This window comes from Schistocerca cancellata, chromosome 6 (assembly GCF_023864275.1).
Source record: "Schistocerca cancellata isolate TAMUIC-IGC-003103 chromosome 6, iqSchCanc2.1, whole genome shotgun sequence".
NCBI classification, from domain to species: Eukaryota; Metazoa; Arthropoda; class Insecta; order Orthoptera; family Acrididae; genus Schistocerca; species Schistocerca cancellata.
In genome coordinates, this window is record NC_064631.1 from 412,044,597 (window position 1) to 412,067,351 (window position 22,755).

General features: G+C 40.8%; 1 long non-coding RNA gene across 1 annotated transcript in view; it reads left to right on the forward strand.

Moving 5' to 3' along the window:
- Nucleotides 1-22,755, forward strand: part of LOC126191125 (uncharacterized) — a 1,376,329-nt gene that overhangs the window by 863,450 nt on the left and 490,124 nt on the right. The window contains exon 4 of the long non-coding RNA XR_007538319.1: nucleotides 6,336-6,372. This is a non-coding gene — a long non-coding RNA (uncharacterized LOC126191125). The remainder of the gene's footprint in view (nucleotides 1-6,335; nucleotides 6,373-22,755) is intronic.

The following is a 22,755-nucleotide window of genomic DNA, read 5'->3' on the forward strand; positions in this document are numbered from 1 at the left end:
AACTGTCATGGTACTTGTGTGTACTTGGCAGAAGGTGGCAGCACAATACACCTAATATGAAAAACGTATGTTTTTGGAGGTGTCCAGATACTTTTGATCACATAGTGTATGTGCTAACTGCACTTCTCTTTTCATGAAGTCTGCATTTTAGGTCCACGTTTAATAAGTGAATTTTTTTGTACCGTGACTCGATTCTAGCATAGCTTTGGTGAGTGACGTCTTTCGCTACATTGGGTCCATTATGACCGTTTTCACCCAATACGTTTTAAGTAAGTTGATTTGTTCACGTTCCTTAGGTATTTTATTGCAGCATAGATTCCGACGCTTTGATCGTTCACCTTACAGTGTACGGGTATAATTACAAATTTGGCCATTCGATAATCAACCTTTTAAGAAGTTACGCAAATAGTCGATCCTGATGCAATTTCGAATTCCTGTGTGATGGCCTGGACAGATGTCTGCCCATTACACATTACGACCCTCTTCAACTGTCGGCGGTCTCTGACAGTCAAAAGACGAGGTTGGCCTGTATGCTTTTGTGCTGTAAGTGTCCCTTCACGTTTCCATTTTCACTATCACATCGGAAACCGTGGACCTAGGGATGTTTAGGAGTGTGGAAATCTCGCATACAGACGTATGACACAAATGACACCTAACCACCTGACCACGTTGGAAGTCCATGAGTTCCGTTGAGCGCCCCATTCTGCTCTCTCACGATGTATAATGACTACTGAGGTCGCTGATATGGAGTACTTGGCAGAAGGTGGTAGCACAATACACCTAATATGAAAAACGTATGTTTTTGGGGGTGTCCAGATACTTTTGATCACATAGTGTATGTGCTAACTGCACTTCTCTTTTAATGAAGTCTGCATTTTAGGTCCACGTTTAATAATTGAATTTTTTGTACCGTGTCTCGATTCTAGCATAGCTTTGGTGAGTGACGTCTTTCGCTACATTGGGTCCATTATGACCGTTTTCACCCAATACGTTTTAAGTAAGTTGATTTGTTCACGTTCCCTAGGTATTTTATTGCAGCATAAATTCCGACGCTTTGATCGTTCACCTTACAGTGTACGGGTATAATTCCGAATTTGGCCATTCGATAATCAACCTTTTAAGAAGTTACGCAAATAGTCGATTTAAAACTTGAATGTTCTGATACCGTGCATTCCCTCTAGCCTTATAAGCTTTTTTGCAAAATGATCAGCGTTTCAGTTAACCTGTTGTAACTATATGGAGGATATGATTTTTGTCTATTTAATTTAGGGAGGAAGTGACTTCCTCGGTCACGCTACGATCTTTTGTTCTCTGTGTTTTGAAAGCAGAGCCATCATCTTCACACAAACTCTGAATACCCTTATTCAGAGTAATTTCGTTAGTAAGCATATTAAATATGCGTACCGTGCAGAACCGAATGGAACACGTTTGGAACGAGTTAGAACGTCGACTTCACTGCAGATCCCAGCGTCTAACATAACTACCTTCTCTATTTTCGACTCTTGAGTAAGACCGGGCTGCCATTCTTGCACAAAGATTCTGACATCTCACTGTAGGTGTCCATAGCAGATTTCAGGCCGTTATGAGGGTGAAAGGCGGACACAATGCATAATTATGTCCTCTAATGGGTGCCCGGATACTTTTTATCAGGTCGTGTGTGTGTGTGTGTGTGTGTGTGTGTGTGTGTGTGTGTGTATGTGTGTGTGTGTGTGTGTGTGTGTGTGTGATCCATGCTGATAAATACAATAAAGGAATTTAAGCAGTATGTTAATGGGCTGCATAAATCAACTGCTCAGTTATTCATCATTAACCAGGAGAAATTGTTTGCAACATTCCGTGTATCGTGACGGAACAATATACTTTTACATTCAGTTCGGAGGCAAGTAAGCAGGTAGGAGTTACATTAGTCAACGTCCAGTCAGAAACGCTTCTATAGTCTTTGCACTAATTTTTATTCATAAGATAGCAGATTCAATTAGTAAGTTATCTGTCTCATTAACTCTGGTGCACCAGCAGAAAGACAGTGAAAGTTTCATACTTATATCGAAGTGAGTCAAAAGCGACCCCCAAAACCTGTTATTCGATGTATCTTGTAGAATGGTTGAAGAAAGAGGGAAGAAGACGGAAGGAATAATCGATTCTAAATTTCAGTTGACACCTAATTCGTGAAGTTGCGAAAGGTTAGGCAATGGAACAACCACTGACCCGTTGAAACAACCCTGAGTCTCTTAATGACCTTAAAGTTCAGTGTGGCGGGATGTGAGTCAGAAGTTCACTCCATCCGAATGTGATTCTAATGAATAACGACAACGCTAAATCACTTGTGTGCATTCCCTGGCTGTGGGGGGGGGGGGGGGGGGTACCTCTCTCAGTACCATCTGTCAGATTTGTGACGCTTTTCTTGGACTATTGCAGAGTTGAACTTTAACGAAACGATATACATATACTATGTCTTACAAAAGAAACGATTTAGTGAGTAACTGCTTGCCTTCAAGTATTAGCCTGATTTTCGACCATGAGTTCTCCTTCCACCGTGACCACATTATTTAAAATCAGTCTACTCAGCGTAAGCTTGCAAACAGTTCACTATAAATTTCTTCTTGCACTATGTCGGAATATGATTTGCACCAAACCTGACACGAACGAAACTATGTTGATACTGAGAGCTTATGAACTTTTCACATAAGTCCAATTAACGTTCGTTGCCTACAGAGAAGGATCAACCTGAATCCACAAAATTCTGCATTAGTTCCTTCCAAACGTCAAAATACACTCCTGGAAATTGAAATAAGAACACCGTGAATTCATTGTCCCAGGAAGGGGAAACTTTATTGACACATTCCGGGGTCAGATACATCACATGATCACACTGACAGAACCACAGGCACATAAACACAGGCAACAGAGCATGCACAATGTCGGCACTAGTACAGTGTATATCCACCTTTCGCAGCAATGCAGGCTGCTATTCTCCCATGGAGACGATCGTAGAGATGCTGGATGTAGTCCTGTGGAACGGCTTGCCATGCCATTTCCACCTGGCGCCTCAGTTGGACCAGCGTTCGTGCTGGACGTGCAGACCGCGTGAGACGACGCTTCATCCAGTCCCAAACATGCTCAATGGGGGACAGATCCGGAGATCTTGCTGGCCAGGGTAGTTGACTTACACCTTCTAGAGCACGTTGGGTGGCACGGGATACATGCGGACGTGCATTGTCCTGTTGGAACAGCAAGTTCCCTTGCCGGTCTAGGAATGGTAGAACGATGGGTTCGATGACGGTTTGGATGTACCGTGCACTATTCAGTGTCCTCTCGACGATCACCAGTGGTGTACGGCCAGTGTAGGAGATCGCTCCCCACACCATGATGCCGGGTGTTGGCCCTGTGTGCCTCGGTCGTATGCAGTCCTGATTGTGGCGCTCACCTGCACGGCGCCAAACACGCATACGACCATCATTGGCACCAAGGCAGAAGCGACTTTCATCGCTGAAGACGACACGTCTCCATTCGTCCCTCCATTCACGCCTGTCGCGACACCACTGGAGGCGGGCTGCACGATGTTGGGGCGTGAGCGGAAGACGGCCTAACGGTGTGCGGGACCGTAGCCCAGCTTCATGGAGACGGTTGCGAATGGTCCTCGCCGATACCCCAGGAGCAACAGTGTCCCTAATTTGCTGGGAAGTGGCGGTGCGGTCCCCTACGGCACTGCGTAGGATCCTACGGTCTTGGCGTGCATCCGTGCGTCGCTGCGGTCCGGTCCCAGGTCGACGGGCACGTGCACCTTCCGCCGACCACTGGCGACAACATCGATGTACTGTGGAGACCTCACGCCCCACGTGTTGAGCAATTCGGCGGTACGTCCACCCGGCCTCCCGCATGCCCACTATACGCCCTCGCTCAAAGTCCGTCAACTGCACATACGGTTCACGTCCACGCTGTCGCGGCATGCTACCAGTGTTAAAGACTGCGATGGAGCTCCGTATGCCACGGCAAACTGGCTGACACTGACGGCGGCGGTGCACAAATGCTGCGCAGCTAGCGCCATTCGACGGCCAACACCGCGGTTCCTGGTGTGTCCGCTGTGCCGTGCGTGTGATCGTTGCTTGTACAGCCCTCTCGCAGTGTCCGGAGCAAGTATGGTGGGTCTGACACACCGGTGTCAATGTGTTCTTTTTTCCATTTCCAGGAGTGTATTTCTGCACGTTATTTTCCTGAAATTGAACAGTTGGTTCTCCTACCGTCGCCTTCACCTGGAGTAAACGTAAGATAACTCGTCTCTACTGTCACTAACTTGATTGATTTTAATGAAACTTTTTATAGCTGAATGTCGAAAAACGGTCACTCACTTACAAACAAAGACAAGAACTGACATATTGTTAAACGGAACTATTCGACCTGATAAATGCTTCTGTAATAATTTATGATGTCGAGGTAGCTTGATATTTACAATATTCACATTACGGGTTATGGCAATATGTTACCGTTTGAAGGTGAAATTAGTATATTAACAGCTTCGTAATAATATACAGTTATACACTCTAAACATCATGAATTGATATAAAATATGCCAATGAATTAAACAACGTAACATCACATACTGAAAAGACTCTTTCCAGTGTATGACATATTGTTTACTTCATTTACATATTTTATACCACTTCATGACGTTCAGAATATATAAACTTATTTCAAATATGTCGCAACGAAATTGCTAGTCAATTAAAAACAAGTGATGAGAATAAATTACCAAATATGATTAAGTGGATATTTTAGTTGTAGGGGCGATTTTGACATCTCAAATAGTTTTGTCTTACTAATTCACGCATTCACGTTTGTTTTATAGACATACTTTGACAGTATTTTTTCCGTGTTATTATAAGAAAAGACGACGAACTGTCCTGATGTGTAACTTACAGACATTTCTTATTGATGACGTTAAATCGTCTCTTCAGTTCACATCTGTGGCCAATAGAATCCGAGTACTTTATCACACTTCACCGTCGCTATTCACTGAACCAAAACAGCCGACGCAGAAGACGGACACCGAGTATAAGAAACGTTGTTGTCAGGTCAGTGCTATCAGCCTAGTATAACACTAGCGGATACTACTACAAGAGCAATGCATCGCTGATGTTACTATTATGAAAGTAATTTAACTTCACTATGACTGCGCGTTAATGGAAATGGTATCGGACAACAAAAACTCTGAATGATGACTGTTCTATTTAGATATTTTTAGTGATAAATAGAGTGTTTGGTAAGAATGACTTTTAAGTAAAGTAATTAGATCTTTTCTTTGCATCTATACTTATGCAAAAACTTTAGCTCTTCACTTCTCAAAAAATTTTGTGGAGTATTTGAGAAACAAAATTAATTGAACACTTACGAAAGCTACTACTTCACAGAAGTTACTACAAAATGTTACAGCAAGAAAATTTTTTTTAGTTCAATAAATTAGGATAATTCAAAATTAGATAATTAGGGAAAGGATGATTAAGTATCAATATAAGGCTCTCAACTCGAAGTTAAACGAAACTTGATTATAATTCACAAATAAAGCAAATAACTGGTCCACGCAGGATTGCAGTACTCCGCTTATGACTTGAGGTGAAGGTGGTGGCTGTAATGATCTACTGTGCCGAACTTGAAGGCGGCAAACGTATTCATGGCTCTTGATGTATAAAAGACTGAACATTATTTTCTGGGTGTCGGGCTTTTGTGATTCAGATCCAACCAAAAATGTTATGAATAAGTGGCCAGTAGTCCTCAGATCCGAGGAAATATTGTATAATACAACTCATTTCCTATCCTCATTCAGCACGCTCGGAGTGAACAGTTTGCACACCAAGCACTGAAATGTCCTGTCTGCCACTGATACACCAAGACGTCTTGCGGACCTACCGCCAAAACCACCTTTTCTGCTAATGCAATGCGGGTTTCATAGCGGAGGGTCTTGCATCTACGATCTATATTACTACAAACATCGTTACTCTAAGCATAAAGCAGTTGTACAGATATTGTTTTAACATAACAGATTGAAACAGAAAATTACTTTTGAAAGAAAATACAAACATTAATTACAGTGATATAATATAAATATAAATATTAACAAAACATTTATATATAAATATTATTAAAATATCAACAAAACATTTACATAAAAGTTGCACCTAAGGAAATGGTGACACAGATGTTACTTGAAGTAGGTACAGTTTCTATGAACATAAGCGTTACATTATGGAGAAAAATATTCCTTTAGTACTTGACTTCACTTCATTATTTCATGAATAGTGTGTATTCCTGGACTGATGCAGTGCCTTGTTTTCATCTTACAGGTGACGGTATCTCAGCTGCAGCCAATCGCCTGAGAAGGTAAGCAGAAACAGCGACTGCCATCTGTCTCTCTTAGAGATCTGATCCCTCAGATTTTTTCAGCGCGATTCACATTAATAGTGCGGTTTTGGGTGTTCTGCTGAGTCTGGCTGGAGTCCAGGCATGGAGAACACAAAACAGTGGACTTAACTGCTAAGATCATCAGTCCCTAAGCTTACACACTACCTAACCCAAATTATCCTAAGGACAAACACACACACACCCATGCCCGAGGGAGGACTCGAACCTCCGCCGCGACCAGCAGCACAGTCTATGACTGCAGCGCATCTCACCGCTTGGCTAATCCCGCACGGCAATTATGCTAAGTCCTCGTGTTTAGTCTCATAATTGTACCGTTAAACATCTGATAAATATTTCAGCATATCTTAAAACCAGTGGAATTCCCAAACTCTTAACAGTAAATAAGTACATCCTAATTCTTGAGTTTGTCCCTATTTAATGTAACTTGCTGTGTCTCTATTTAAGAGCAGGCACGTCTAGTAACCGTTCATTGATGTGCATCTCTATGGTGTAGTGGGGTCATTCGTTTAGTGATGGCCAGCCTCATATAATATTGACCAAATCTCTACCATTTTAATGACACTTTTCACCAATATGTGTTAGATAACCTCTTAGAATTAGTGAACCACACTCCTAGCATTGTCATTTCCTGTGTGAAAAAGGCCAGTATGATATGCTTATCACAGCATAATAATTGCCCGTTAGAGTACAATGTTTCCTATTGCTAGCCGATTTCCTATCCGAAGAGTGATGCATTGTGAACGTTCCGTGATAATTTGGCCAGACATATCGTAATATTCCATGAACTCAGCAAAATCGCAACACTGCCAAGGAGAATGTTTGGCTGATCAGGCCCATCTCGTGGTACGATACTTTTTCCCCCATGGTGACGCTGTGTTCCAAGATGAGGATACCCCTGATCAGTCTGTTCGCATCGTCCAGGGCTGGTTTTGTGAATCGCCTCCCCCTGGCAACCACAGTCACCAGACCTCAATATTAATGAGCCTTTCCGGTCTGCTTTCCAGAGAAAGCTGCGTGATCGCAATCAACCTTCATCATCGTTACCTGAACTTTCTGTTGAGTCCTGCCTAGTCGTCGAAAAAATTCGTCTAGGAAACCTGTTTCCTCGGATCGCTAGACAACAACTCAAAGAAATTGTATTAATGAGTTTTATTACGAAAAGTAAATGACAATACTTAACTTCGAATATTGCACAGATGTGTCGCAAGCAACGGGCGACTTACGACATAAACAAGCTTCTTCAAGCAATAATGCTAATACAAGCGAAGTAAGTAATACAGTTTACGGTTCTATTCAGGCCGCTAGTCTTGACCTTCTCTTCGTCTGGGCAGCGACCAGTTGGGACGCTGCTGTCGCGTTGTCGTACTGTAGAGGGGTCGGTCAGCGTGCAAAAATGGCTCTGAGCACTGTGGGACTTAACTTCTGAGGTCATCAGTCCCCTAGAACTTAAAACTACTTAAACCTAACTAACCTAAGGACATCACACACATCCATGCCCGAGGCAGGATTCGAACCTGCGACCGTAGCGGTCGCGCGGTTCCAGACTGTGGCGCCTAGAACCGCTCGGCCACCCTGGCCGGCAGGTGAGCGTGCCAATTGGCTGACGTCTTCGCATAGCCGTCTCTGCTCTGTCGTTGGTGTGCCGGTGCTTGATTTTATGCCGTAACACTTTGCACTATTCTGCAGGAAGAATGTTATAATATTCCCTCTAAAACCATACAGGACCTGTACTTATCCGCCGGCCGGAGTGGCCGAGCGGTTCTAGGCGCTACAGTCTGGAACCGCGTGACCGCTACGGTCGCAGGTTCGAATCCTGCCTCGGGCATGGATATGTGTGATGTCCTTAGCTTAGTTATGTTTAAGTAGTCCTAAGTTCTAGGGGACTCATGATCTCAGAAATTGAATCCCATAGTGCTCAGAGCCATCTGAAACATTTTTTACTCATCAATTCCGGGGGTAGTGGAAGCTTTTCTGTTTCTAAGCCAACGGCTTTCCTACACTGTACTAGGTATGGAAATGTCCACAACCTATCCCCTGCTTTTTAAGCACCTGCAGCAATACTGTCAACAAAGCCTCTTAGCTCGAATAAGCACAAGCCGGTTTTTATCATTACCTATACATCAGTGTTTGTCTTCCCTGTGATTCTATAATTCTCTCTTGTTTACGTTCCTTTTTCCATCAAACGTAATTGTCTGAATATAGAAAAGAATTGGTCAGATTAATTTTCAAGTGTCAGACCGTCCATTTTGCACGATATAAGGCCTGAACGGATCTTGCTAGACGAGAACAATGGCATTAACGCGTGTCCCATCGCCAGGAAAGGGTTTTTCTATTATAACACCGAAATCGCAAAATCGTGAGAAAAACTTTCAAGACAAACTACATTCAGTTATGAGACCCTCTTCTTAATGACACTACTTGTTATCACACCAGAAGCTGAATTCCCTGTTTCCCTTTTCCGGCAACTTCCAGACAAAAGAAATTTCACCGGCTCATTCGCCAATATCGGATTGCCTAAAACACATTTTATCCGAAAGGCGTCGGACGCATCACGTTCGGGAAAAGTTTTTGTGGTGTGTATATATATAGTGATTCAGCTGTCTCTATCGCCGTCATGTTATGAAAACCGCAGTGTTATATCTGAACATACGCAAGAGTTTCATGCTCTATCGCTCGTTACGCACAGACTACACTGACATGACAAAAGTCATGGGGTACCTCTTAATATGTGGTAGGATCTCTTTTTGGTCGGCTTAGTGCAGCAACCCGACGTGACAGATACTCAGCAAGTTGTTGGAAGTCCACTACAGAAATATTGAGCTATATAGCCGCTCGTGATTGCGAAAGCGTTGCTGGTGCAGCATTTTGTGCACAAACTGACCTACCGATTAAGTCCCATGCATGTGCAATGGGATTCATGTCAGGCGATCTGAGGTCACCAACGATTCACTCAAACTGTCCAGAATGTTCTTCAAATCAATCAGGAACAGTTGTGTCTTGGTGACACGGCGCAGTTTCATCCATAAAAAACCCATCGTTATTTTGGACAGGAAGTCGTTCAATGACTGCGATGGTCTCCAACTTGCCGAACATAATCATTTCCAGTCAATTATCAGCTCCGTTTGGCCAGAGGACCCAGTATATTCCACATAAACACAGGCCTAACATTTATGAAGCCACCACCAGTTACCACAGTGCGTTGTTGACAACGTGGATTCATGGCTGTATTGGGTCTGGGCAACACTCGATACCTACCATCACATTTTAGCAACAGATATCGGGATAAATATGACCAGGACACGAGTTTTCAGTCGTCTAGGATCGACCGATATGGTCCAACCGTTGTGGTCAAGAATTTTGAATTCGCTAAGGCTTTCCGAAAGGGAAGGTCCCATGCGGCTAGCTCTAAACTACATATCCCCGTTAAAAGTCTTTTAATTTCCGGCTTGAGACCACAATTTCGTCGGACATCTTTTCACATTAATCATCTGAGTATAAAGGACAGGTGCCCCAATGAACTGCCCTTGTGTAAGTGATTCTACAGCCATTTGAAAATTAGCATATTGCTATCCCAAGACTTTTGTCACCTAAGCGTATTAATCCAACAGGAAATAAAATGTCCGGGACCTTTCTTGTTGGAAATGTAATGTAGCTATTTCTTTTCCTGGAATGTATTGTATTCGCTGGAGGCCACGGTGTTCGAATTATTCAAGAAAAACATACGAAAGGGGCCTTGAAACACACCACCACCCCCACACTCACCCATCACCAGTCAGGATGTCTAGAATGTTCTTCATGGCACTCTCTCCTACCATTGCACAAAAGTTTTCGACTACACCAATTATTTCCTACATTCGGCCTGTTGGGCCTGTGTTGATTAGAATATCACAGCACCGGCGTAGTCAGCTACGTCATTAACATTGTTAATTTAAACTTGCTCTTGAGTGTAACGAAAGAAAAACGACTTTTGTAAACGCTAAAACTAATTACGGAGTTAATTTAGTCCAAACTTAACCCGTACAAATACGGTAATTTGGTAGGCTGAAGGCGGGACGAATACGACGATGTAGTTATTTAATTTGTGCTGTTAAAGTTCACAAAATTGTTACATGAAATTTACACAAATGGCAGTTTTACAATTTGTAAGTGCTCAAATAATCCGTTGGCGTAATAATGCCGCTGCATGAAGACCAAAACAGGTCGAACATCGGGAAAAGTTCGTGTATGTTGAAGTGGTGGGAGGGAATACCACAAATAACATAAAAGAAATCCTGGCTGGTGAAGGATGGGTGTGAGGATGGTGGTATGTTTGAAGGTCATATTTGGATGTTCTTCCTGGAAAACTCGAAAAACGTTGCCTCCAGAGGAAACGTATCAAGTACAAAATTTAGCTACATTCGATTTCCAACAAAAAGGGTCCTGTTTATTTTTTGTAAAACAAATAGTTTGTGCGCAGTGAGCGAGAGAATATGAGAATCTCGCGCATGGTCAGATACAACATTGCCAATTGCATTAAATGGCAACGGGGAGTGGGGGGGGGGGGGGGGGGGGGCTGGGGCAGCTGAATCTTCTATAGCCGTCTGTAACTGCGGAAGTGTTCGTGGTGTAGGGTTTTGTGCACGAACTGTCACATAAATGTGCGATCGATTCATGTCCGGCGATATGGGTGGCAATCCATCCACTCGAACTGTTCTGAATGTTCTATGTATTCTGTCTGTGTGTATATACATACAAAGAGGGAGAAAGGGTTTCCATGGTGCCTAACGTTTAACAATCTCGTAAAAATGTGGTTTCAAGATAAGGACTGAGACGAAACGCAGCTGAACCAACATTACCCATTAGGTGAGATTGACCTTAATTAATATGCAGTGATAGAAATAACTGTTATTTCGGTACGGATATGTATATTTCAGCTTATTTCAACAAGCATTAGTTGGTTAAGTATATTTTAATGAAGAAGATACATATCATACCTTTAGAGAAAGCTGTTCAACAGTACCTTCATACTGAACAAAATTAGATGGCTGCGATAAAGTGATATATGTACTGGCGGCACAACTACACTGCCAGACAAAGAAAGTGAAGCACCCAGAAGTGGAAGAGGAAATGAAATGAAACTTCATCTTTTGAGAGGGTATAAAATGTTATTTCAGTGATTACAGAAACTAGCAAAATCTACAAAGGTGTTGGCAGTATGAGACTACTGAGCGGTAACATTTTGCGCCATTTGTAACCAAGATGTACTCACTAAATAGGTTGGGTGTATTAAACCTTTGTATCTTCTCCTAAGGCTAAACTATAGTAACTAGTCCTAGATGTACCGGATAAAGGTAGTGGGAGAGAGCTGAAGTACTACCTGGTACCGCACATGTTCTATTGGAGACCGATCTGGGGACCTTGCTGGCCACGGGAGTACCGCAGCACTACGTAGAAAATTCATAGAGGCATGTGTCGTGTGTGGAAAAGTATTGTCCTGTTGAAAAATGCCACCACGGTACTCTCGCATAACGGATAACACATGAGGATGTAGATCCGCAGTCGATTACTTAACACAATGCGACGCCATGAATCAGCAGTCCTTGCTTCCTGGTCACGGCACCGCATCAAACACGTCCATTCATGTTGTCGTGTTAAAGCCTCCTCATGGGACTGTAATTCCATTGTTCGGCTTCTGCTAATCTCCGATGAATGGTGCTGAACGAGACAAAATACTGCAGTGAGTCCGTAACTTCTTCTCTTATGGCAGGCACAGATGTGAATGGGTTACAACAATGAAGAGTCCAAGAAACTGGTACACCTGCCTAGTATCGTATAGGGTCCTCGCAAACCTGCAGAAATGCCGTAATACGGCGTGGCATGGACTCGACTAATGTCTGAAGTAGTGCTGAGGTGAATTGACGGCGTGAATCCTCCAGGGCTCTCCATAAACCAGTTAGAGTACGAGGGGGCGGAGATCATTTCTTCTGAACAGCACGTCGCAAGGCATCCCAGATATGCTCAATAACGTTCATGCCTGGGGAGTCTGGTTGCTATCGGAAGTGTTTAAACTCAGTGGAGTCTTCCTGGAGCCACTCTGTAGTAATTCTGGACGTGTGGAGTGTTACATTGCTCTTCAGGAATTGCCCAAGTCCGTCGGAATGCACAATGGACATGATTGGATGCAGGTGATCAGACAGGATGCTTACATACTTGTCACCTATCAGACTCCTACATAGACATATGAGGAGTCCTATATCACTCCAACTGGACACGCCCCACGCCATTACAGAGCCTCCACCAGATTGCCCCCGCTGACATGCAGGGTCCATGGATTCATGGGATTGTCTCCATACCCGTACACATCCATCCTCTGCCTAAAATTTCAAACGAGACTAGTCCGACCAGGTAACATGTTTCCAGTCATCAATAAATGTCGGCGTTGACGGGCCCAGGTGAGGTGTAAAGCTTCGTGTCGTGCAATCATCAAGGTTACACTATTGGTCCTACGGTTGCGGTAGCCCTTATCGATGATCTTTCGTTGAATGGTTCGCACGCTGACACTTGTTGATGGTCCAGCACTGAAATCTGCACCAATGTGAGCAAGGGTTGCACTTCTGTCACATTGAACTATTCTATTCAATCGTCATTGGTGCCGTTCTTACAGGACCTTTCTCCGGCCGCAGCGATTTCGGTGATTTGATGTTTTACTGGAATCATGATATTCTCGGTGCACTCGCGAAATTGTCGTTCTGGAAACTCCCCACTTCATCGCTACCTCGGAGATGCTGTGTCCCATCGCTCGTGTGTCGAATATAACACCACGTTCAAACTTACATAAATCTCGATAACCTGTAGCAGCAGTAATCTATCTAACAACTGCGCCTGACAGGTGTTGCCGATCCCAGCGCCATATTGTACTTTTTTATATACCTCTGCATTTGAATACGCATGCCTATACCAGTTTCTTTGGTGCTTCAGTGTATGTGCTTGATGCACAGTGTAGTGGTCTTTCGTTGTGGTGGTCACACTTGGTCGACCGTAAGGTTGACTACAAGTAACCCAGCGTTGGGTCACTCGACAGGACCGCATGTCCCACGAATCTGGTTATTACATTACCGACCAAAAAGAGAGTCAGAGTGAGGAACATTTCACACCACGTATGGTTCTGACAACGCTGTCTCACAAAGGACATCACCATGTCACTCAACTTCTGATGCTGTTCACGCCGCTTATACGTCCTTTCAGGCCTGGTAACAACACTAAACACGGACAACACTGATGCACTTAGGTGGCTGTACCTTGTGTCTCAGAAAATTGCAGTTCCAATCATTTACATTCCCGCCTATGGTGTGTACATCCAGGAGCTACACTAACACCTGTCCATATCTTCTGATTGATTCCCTTTTTGGTAGTCGTTGTTAAATGAAGATTACGTTGTTTCCTCCATATCTACGGTTCGGAGTGCTAAATTCTTTAATTCACCCTTCGTTTTGTGATTATTTATAATTTTAAACATGAAACTCTGTTGATCTGAAATTTCAGTAAGTTGCATTTCATCACATTGTTGGGAACATAGATCTATACCATGTTAACATAAATATGTAATTTCAAAACGTTCGAGCGTTAAGGATCGTGGGAGTAATTGTCGTACTAATTCCAGAGAAACTCACACTAAATTGCAACATAACTGTCAGTATAATTGGTGTAACTAGTTTCTTATCTATGACGACTACAGTAACGATTTTTTGTCACTATTGCTGATAAAAGTAATGACGGAAAATTTAATGTTGTTTATGGGAGGATCAGTTTGGGTTTTGCAAGAAAGTAACAACACCCAAGTCGATATTGACCACATGACCTACCTATCAAGATGGATTAAGAAAACCTATGTCTATAGCATTTTTAGATTTAGAGAAAACTTTGGTAATGTTGACAGTGTTTCACTACTTCAACCACTGAAGGCATGCGAGATAAAATATGGTGAGCTATAGGTTATCTACAGTTTCCGCTGGAACCAAACAGCAGTCCTACTAGTCGAAGGACATGAAAGGAAACAATAATTTAGAGGAGGTTGAGGCAGTATTGTAGCCTACTCCCGTTGTTCAGTCTGTACACTGAGCAAGCTGTGAAGGAAACTAAGGAAAACTTTAGGAAAGGATATCAAGTTGGGAGAGAGGAAATAAAAAATGTTCATTCTGTACATTGAGCGAGCTGTCAAGGAAACCAAGAAAAATTTTGGATATGGAATTAAAGTTGGGAGAGAGAAAATAAAATATTTGAGGTTTGCTTATGACGTTGTAATTCAGTCAGAAACGACAAAGGACTGCGAATAAGAGATAAACGGAATGGATAGCGTCTCGAAAGAAGCTACATGATAAACACCAACTTCAGTCAGACGACGCTGAGAGAATTACATTTGCTAATGGCGCGTTAAATGATTAAATGTGTTTAATTATTTGGGCAGCAAATAACTGCTGGCGTCGAAGTAGAAAGGACACAAGATACAGACTAAAAGCAACAAAGTTGAGAAATTTGTTTCCATCTATAACACTACAACCGAACATCTTAAACGGCAATCGATGCTAACGTTATACCTCTGCGAGGAATTTTTGAGATAGTTAACCGTGAGATAACCTAATGGAAACAGAGCAATCAAACTGGGGTCCGTTTCCGAAACACTCCAGCAGCGTATAAACAATAGTAAACGGTATGTCAGGAACAGACGCTGTCCTAGCACAACAGCAAATTGTAACATTACATATTAAAACAGATCGCCAGCCTATTTAGGTATTCTTGTGTCAAGCAAGTGATAAAGCAGAAGTCAGTGCTAAGGCTAACCTAACCTTCCTTGACACATGCACACATGCACTAAACTCTGTTCACACAGCAACACAGTAACCTATCACTGCAGATAAAGATACTACTAACTAGTCAGTCAGATAAACAAATGGACAGTGAGATAGTAAACAGCAACATATGCCTCTCAACAACACGGACGTTAGATGAACTATGTGTAACAGTTTAGAAAACCATTTACCGACACACATGAAACTAGTAGCAATACTGAACAGGGAAAAGCTTGAAATGATTCTGAATTTAAATCAGGGGGTCTACTAATGACCATAATCTTTAACTTCATTGTCTATTACAGGGTCTCTAAGCCTGTGCATTAACCAACTTGCATTAGAATAGATAACACAGCAAACAGTTCTTTCTTAAACTCGGTTTGAAGAAACTAAACAGAATGTAAATCTAATTACAGTGGCTGTGAAGGAGACTTTGCATTGCTTCATTAAATAATTAGGCTGGTACATGAGATCCCTTAAATTTTCATGGTTTGCAGAACCATTCTCATATACAAATCTACACCAGTATGTATGAGAAAAGATCAGTATTCTTATCATTAAGTATTAGTTAAGTAACGCACAACAATCTATAAAACTATAAATAACAAATGTACTTTCATAAGCAGTTTTTTGACCTACTTGAAGTTGTAATTGGCTGTGGGAATGACAACATAAGGTTAAATTCAAGCACAGCCACTTTCTCATAATAAATTAGGACACTTGGAATTAAATTCACTAGGATAGGAAACCTGTCCAGGTTTGTGATTTGGTATAATCACGGGTGTAAGAGTTTATAGTAACACCAAGACTGATATTAAAATTAATCCAGTTTCACAAATACCTTGACCATTTACAAAGTGCCAAATACAAAACAATTTATTGGAAGGTTGGTGACACTGGTGGCGCTATTTGCAGTGGCTATTAACCTGGCGGCGATGCAGTCATGGCAGTACTGTTACTGATCCTCTTGGCGTCGAAATAATATTTTCATAGGGCCAAAAACCATGCCGTGATAATGGTATCACCAAATTCAGCATCCGAGGCCCATCAGTACTGTCCTTAAGATCATCTGGCCTCAAAACTCCAGGAATACGAGCCACTATGATCCGCTGCTGCTAGCGAGTTGTTAACCACAGCACTGCTCATTCCAGACTCCTCACTCGTCACAAAGGACGAGTTGCCACTTGCGCGCCGACCACACCTTTTCCACTCCGCCCTGCCGCTCCCGTAGCTGCGGGGCTTCCCTACGTAGTGTACTTAACCTAACGTTCCCTAATTATGGACCAAGTCATTAATAGTACATTATATAACAATGATTTTATTAATTATTTAAATCCACGAGCATAATTTAAACAACATGTATACACAGTCAAAGAATTTCCATGAGATAAACAACATTATACATAAGAAATAATGCAAACTGACATAGAAATATGACACACATACAAAATCGGTCAAAAATAAGTGTTACACGTCGAATCTAAATTTGATTGTTAACATGTTTCTTTTTCTGAAGTTATATCTGAGGCTTGTAGCCTTACATGCAATAGAATAAGGGAATAGAATATTTTGAAATGTGGCGCTACAAAAGAAAGTTAAGAACTGGGTTTGTGCATGAGGATAAATAATGAGGTGCTGTTGAACCGAAATGGAGGAAAAGAAATGTGTAGCACAACCAAAGTAGACATCAATTCTTTTGGCCGTAGACATATTTAAACCAACCTTAAATGGCCTGACTGCTTAAGTTGAGCGAGATGGTGCAATTGCAAGACACAGATCTCGTATTTGGGATGATTGCAGTTTAATACCTGTTCCACCATCACGTTTTAGATTATCTGCGAATATCCTAAATAGTTTAGAAACTGCCTAAATTGTTCATTTTAGTGAACACATCCGATTAACAACCCCGTCCTTCCTGTGAGCATACGCTCAGTTTGTAATGAACCCCATCGTGAATAGAATGCTAACACCGAGCCTACCGTCCTTCCTTAGATGTTGATAAAAGTTTAGTCGTGAATATACACGTGAGAGGGTTGCCGAAAGTCATTAATGAGGTACATAACAAATTTTCACATCATTCAGAAAATAACTCTTTTTCTGTTAGTGTCATTCCAAATACGAGTTTAATAAAATACGAAATAGTCCAACAAAACAAACCATTGAGCAAGTTGAAACATTATATTTTACCTTGGATTTTAGGTTTCAAGTAGTAACATAGAATTTTGAGTATTGATGTATTAAATAAGCGTGAATCAATAGCACTTACATTTTACAGATTTTCTCTTTAAGAAAGTCACTTTAAGATTTTCTTGGTAACTTAGTCATTCATTGTATTTATCGACACAATGACTCGAAATATATTGTTCCACAAAATCGATGACTTGTTAAGTGCATACGAGGGTCAGTAGATGATATTTTCTGATGGCGACAGAAGCTAAGGTTTGTTCTCTTCAGTGCATTTTGGTACAGAAGACGAAACGGTCTGGAAAACAGGTGATAAAAATTCAAGTAAATCTGATGCCTGTAGCGGAGATTGAAGAAAGTGGACATTTAAACAGACTATAGCAGGCTGGCAAATTTTAGAACAATTTAGTTTTCGTTCCTGTACTTCCTCATAGAAACGATGTTTCGTAGGGAGGAAGGGGTTAATTTCATACCAACAACATTTTTCACTTTTGGGGGATGACCAACAATTGTTACAGAGGCAGTCACTCCAGTGCACGCACTTGCAGGGATTATTGGTAGATGGTGATACAGAAATGATCAGATCTCATACTTGAGTCATTATAATGTGAAAAGTATCTCTGACAAAATTCTCACTCCTCTGAATGTGTGTCTTTTTCGAAATGTTATTTTGCATGTGCTAAAAGCCGTTCATTAATTCTCACCTTTAAGTTACTCATTTTTACACTAGTTGTGAACAGCCAAATGACTGCAAACAGAACCCGTGTACTCGACTGATAACCACACTACGGTCTGTGGCTGTTAAAATGAACGTGTATCTGTAGTCGACACTTCGGAACTGTATTAGGCTGAACAAGCAGACGCCTCCGTGGGCCTTTTGGAAGCTTGACAAAGTATTTTGTTACCCATATTTGGTATTCTATGCTCTGTTTCCCGTTGGTGGTCGCGCTGGATGGATATTCGAGGTTGGTTTGTGGACGTTGTCTACTGAGTTGAGGTTAAGCTTGATGGTCGTTCCACTGAAGGAATTGTGGTGCGATTATGGTATTACTAACTCAGCTTGGAGTAATATATTGTTTGAAATCGGTAGTGTGAACCCTTCTCTTTCTTCAAAGGGAGAGATCTTATTCCATGATTACGGAATAGTAACCGTATTTCAGTTGTCCATCTCTGAGTTATGAATATGACATTCATTACCTTGTCACCATTCTATGGTTAGTATTACGTAAAGTACTCAGCGTGTATGGAGTCGTTTTTGTTTTTATTCTCATGTTTCTGGTAGATGTACACAACGAGGCTCTTCACAGGACAAATGTAATTTTCTTGTTTGCCGCTACTTATTCATGGACTTATTAATAATCAGGAACTCCACTAAAGCATTCTAGATTTATTTTTCTCCCACAGTAATTTATGAAGTTGGCACGAGTTTTGAAATGTTCAACATGCTGTTGTATTGTTCACATGAGACATCTGATCTTAGAACAAGTTATTACGAGTATTCTGTCTTCCACGGAGCTATTAGTCACAAAGGAACTACCATCAGTGGAAATATTTTTAATTATTTGTATGCCATTACACTAGGCAAGTCAGGTCTTGCAAGACTTCCTGTCATTCCAAACTATTTTCTTTTTATGGATGGGTGTTAGGATTTCAAAATGAGGTTGTGCATTCTCTTTACACGTGATCTACGTCTAAGGAAGGTCACACACTTACGAATCATGCTAGGAAGTTAAATAATGTAAGCGTGATTCTGGTTTAATTCAAATATTCCTATAAGTTTCACCGTTTATTCACTGTAGCTTGATGGATGCACTTCCTTCTTCTGAATTTTTCAACTAAACAATGATCAGATAAAGTTATTATTGAGACAAAATTAGGTTTAAAAGATAAATACTTCCATAGACCTTTACCTAAGTCACATAACTTCTGTGTAAGTCAAGAAAAAGGACTAGGTGGCTTTCGGGGCCGGTTCTTCATTTGTCCCAAATGTAGCTCTTTTGTTCCTATACAAGCTGTGGAGTTATGTAAGAGTTGCGCTTCTCTATAAATTTCAAAAGATGAGATATGTGATGCATTTTAGTGATAGGATCATATTCTTGCAGCTACAGCTGATTTCGCTATTCCTAAGTTATTGCGGAAGCGGAATCCTGATACTCTGACTGAATGAAAAAAAGTGTAATTCCTTCTTCAGTAACAGATGACGTTTAACGCAGTCTTGGAGTTATGGTACGCGGTACGTTTTAAACAAACCACACTTTAGTAAACTCGAAAATAAGGTGAAACAACTACAAAGGCTATTTTGGTACGTTTCTGTTCCTAGCAGTTAAACTGTTTTATGTTTTAAAACAATAATTTATACCCCTTTACTGAAAGAAATGGATGAATTTTGAACTGGATGGAGTTTCCAGCAAACTGAACGTAAGAACTTTCGTAGTCATAAACACAAGAGGTCATGAAGAATAAAGAATTAACGTGCAGATGATGAAAATCTCTCGTGTTTCCAGCCGGATGACACCAAGGCCCCACACAACCTGTGTTACCTAACCATGCACTCAAGCTTCAAGATTGCAGCTCGCCAGTGTGGACCAACAAGAGAACTTGAAACAAATTCTGTGTGTCCATAGGTGTTATATACGTAATATGGTTTCAGTTCTGCTTCAGAGAAATTAATAGCTAAGTCAAGAAATTACACATGAATTACGGCACATGACTTGCGCAACCTGCTGTGTAAAATTTTGTGCCTCTATAGTACAGCGTCACAGAATTGGGACAGCGAGTTTTTTGAATAAAAACGTCACTGCGAAAGTAAATTTTCTCTTATTCCATGTGCAGGAAGTACACGTTTTTCGCTACATAAAAACCATGATTTTTTGGGCATAAAGTGTTAACATTATTACTTTAAAATACAATTCATTTATTCCGTTTAATATTAGACAAAGGTAGGGCTCAATGCGCGCCGCACTATTTATGTGAATGCTGGATTAGTCAGAACTTTAGAAAGACTTGTTGTTGTATTTGTTATTTTTGCTGCTCACTTGGTGACAATTTCAGTAATCACGGCCTCTTTAAAATGTGGTTTACCTGCAATTATGTACTTATTACAATTGCATGATATGTGAAGAGTATTTACATTTTCTGTGTAGCAGAATCTTTGCAATTTTCGCTCATTGCCGATTACTGCAGTTATAAGTGTTTTCGTATGTAACTTCGGCCTGTGGCGTTGTAACTGAAATCAGGTCTCCCTTATTTCTTAAAATTTGGTTATGATTCAGCAAAGCATTTGAAGTTATCACAGAAACAATAAAACTGCAGGAAATATTTTTTTTTCTGTTTTCATGAGGCGGTGGTCTTAATTTTTCTTATAATGTACTCAACCTACCAACTTACATAGAGCATAAAGTTTAAACAGCGAGCAATTATTTGTCGTTTCATACTTCTGTTCACTGTAATTTTATTTGGTTTCTTGTACAGTGAATCTGAAATTGAGAATAGTTATAGGAAACATATGATTTTAAATAATTTCTTGAAATGTAATTAAAGATATTAAAAGCAATTTACTTTTTACTTGATTTTGTCATTCGTGTAGTATTAGTATCATATGCTTTTACACTGAAACAGTTTTTTTGTAATTTGTTCATATGATTCTTAAGAAAGCGCCATTGACGTAGTTCCCTATTCATCTTTCTCTCCCCCTCGCTGAATAGTACAGTAATGCATTTTATACGAAAGAAGTATAAAGTGCAATGATAACATAACCACATATGAAAAAATAAAATATCTTTTAGAAAATAAACACACTCGACAGCAAGGGAAATATTAGCAGAGTACTACAACGAAGAAAGAAAATTCGAAAAGGAATAAATAAAAAGCATAAATAAAAACAAGAAGCAAGAAGACGGACAAAGAGCAGCATGCCTTCCTTACATTGGTACCATTTCATAACGAACAGCTGATTTATTGATACCATACAATGTAGCAGTTGATTTTTGCCCAGCAATAAATTGAGTAATATTCTACCACACAGTACAGAAACCAGTAAAAATAAACTGTCCAGCGCAACTCTATACAAGATAAAAGGCAGTCAATGCACTCAACAATCTGTCGGTCAGACCGACCAAAGCTTCTGAACTAGATTAATGCATTTAGGAACATGACACTCAACAAACCTACAGTAGCTGCACACATTCAGGAAAATGGACAATACTTTGATAAACAGAGGACAATCTCATAAAACCTTACACAATAAACAAAGGCCACTACCTGAATCTTCATGAAGAGCAGGAAATTTCCATTCACGATAGAAAAGTTGGATGGAACACGCTAAATGAAAAAGCCGAGAAAGCGGCAGTGAGCTTCTTTAAAAACTTCGCAGATATACTAGATGATGCACTGTAACTTTTTCCACTTTCTACTTCCTGAGGGACCTTGACAAATGATAATTCCAAAAGCTTTGTACAGAAACACTAAGAAATAAATTATGTTGATAGTAAGTCTGCAAGTTTTATCTATCTTTATGCTTTTTATTTAATTTTTACTTTTATTTTTGTCATTCCTGTCACGTATTTGCATTAGTAATACCCTCAACAACTTCTGAACAATGAAAAAAATGTATAGTTACATATATATATGGTCCAATAATAAAAGTTAGTAATGAATGATCTCTGAGGCAAGGCACTATACCTTTATATCGTTATAATCTTGGGTTAGTTATGTTATTGGTTCGTGTTCTGTGAGATAAATTAAGTTAAAATGTGTGTTTATGACGAACAGCTCTTAGAATAGATTGTACGCAACTGTATCTCTGTTTAAAATTTGTAATCTTAGTGCCATGTTATTCGAATAACTGCCTGTTATACGTATTTGTAGGAAAATGAAATTACAGCAAATAACTGGCTACATCCAGATAGCAAAAATGTTGCATAATATCATTGTTCCACCCGAAGAAGAGAGTGTAAACTGCCAAAACGCGTGGGATGAAATGAAAAGAGTGACGGACTCAGATAATTGTTTTTTCTTTTATTATTACAAAGTAAGAAAAAAAAGAGATGTGTGCCGTAGATAACGTTCAGCTTTTAAGACAACCGTTGCATCTGGAGTAGGTATCTGTTGTAAAATACGATCTGCGGTGGTTCCCCCATGAAAGACTCGAAAATAAATTTGGCTCCCGTCCTAATTATCACGCCGTTGCCAGACGAAGTATGAAGGAAAACCGCCAGATGGATGAATTCGTCGCGCGACGGGAAGCAAAATAGAGGAGAGCAGAGAAAAAGACGAACGGGAGACGAATAATTAACGGCGCGACCGCGGCTGTAAATGGCTGCTTGTGGGAAAG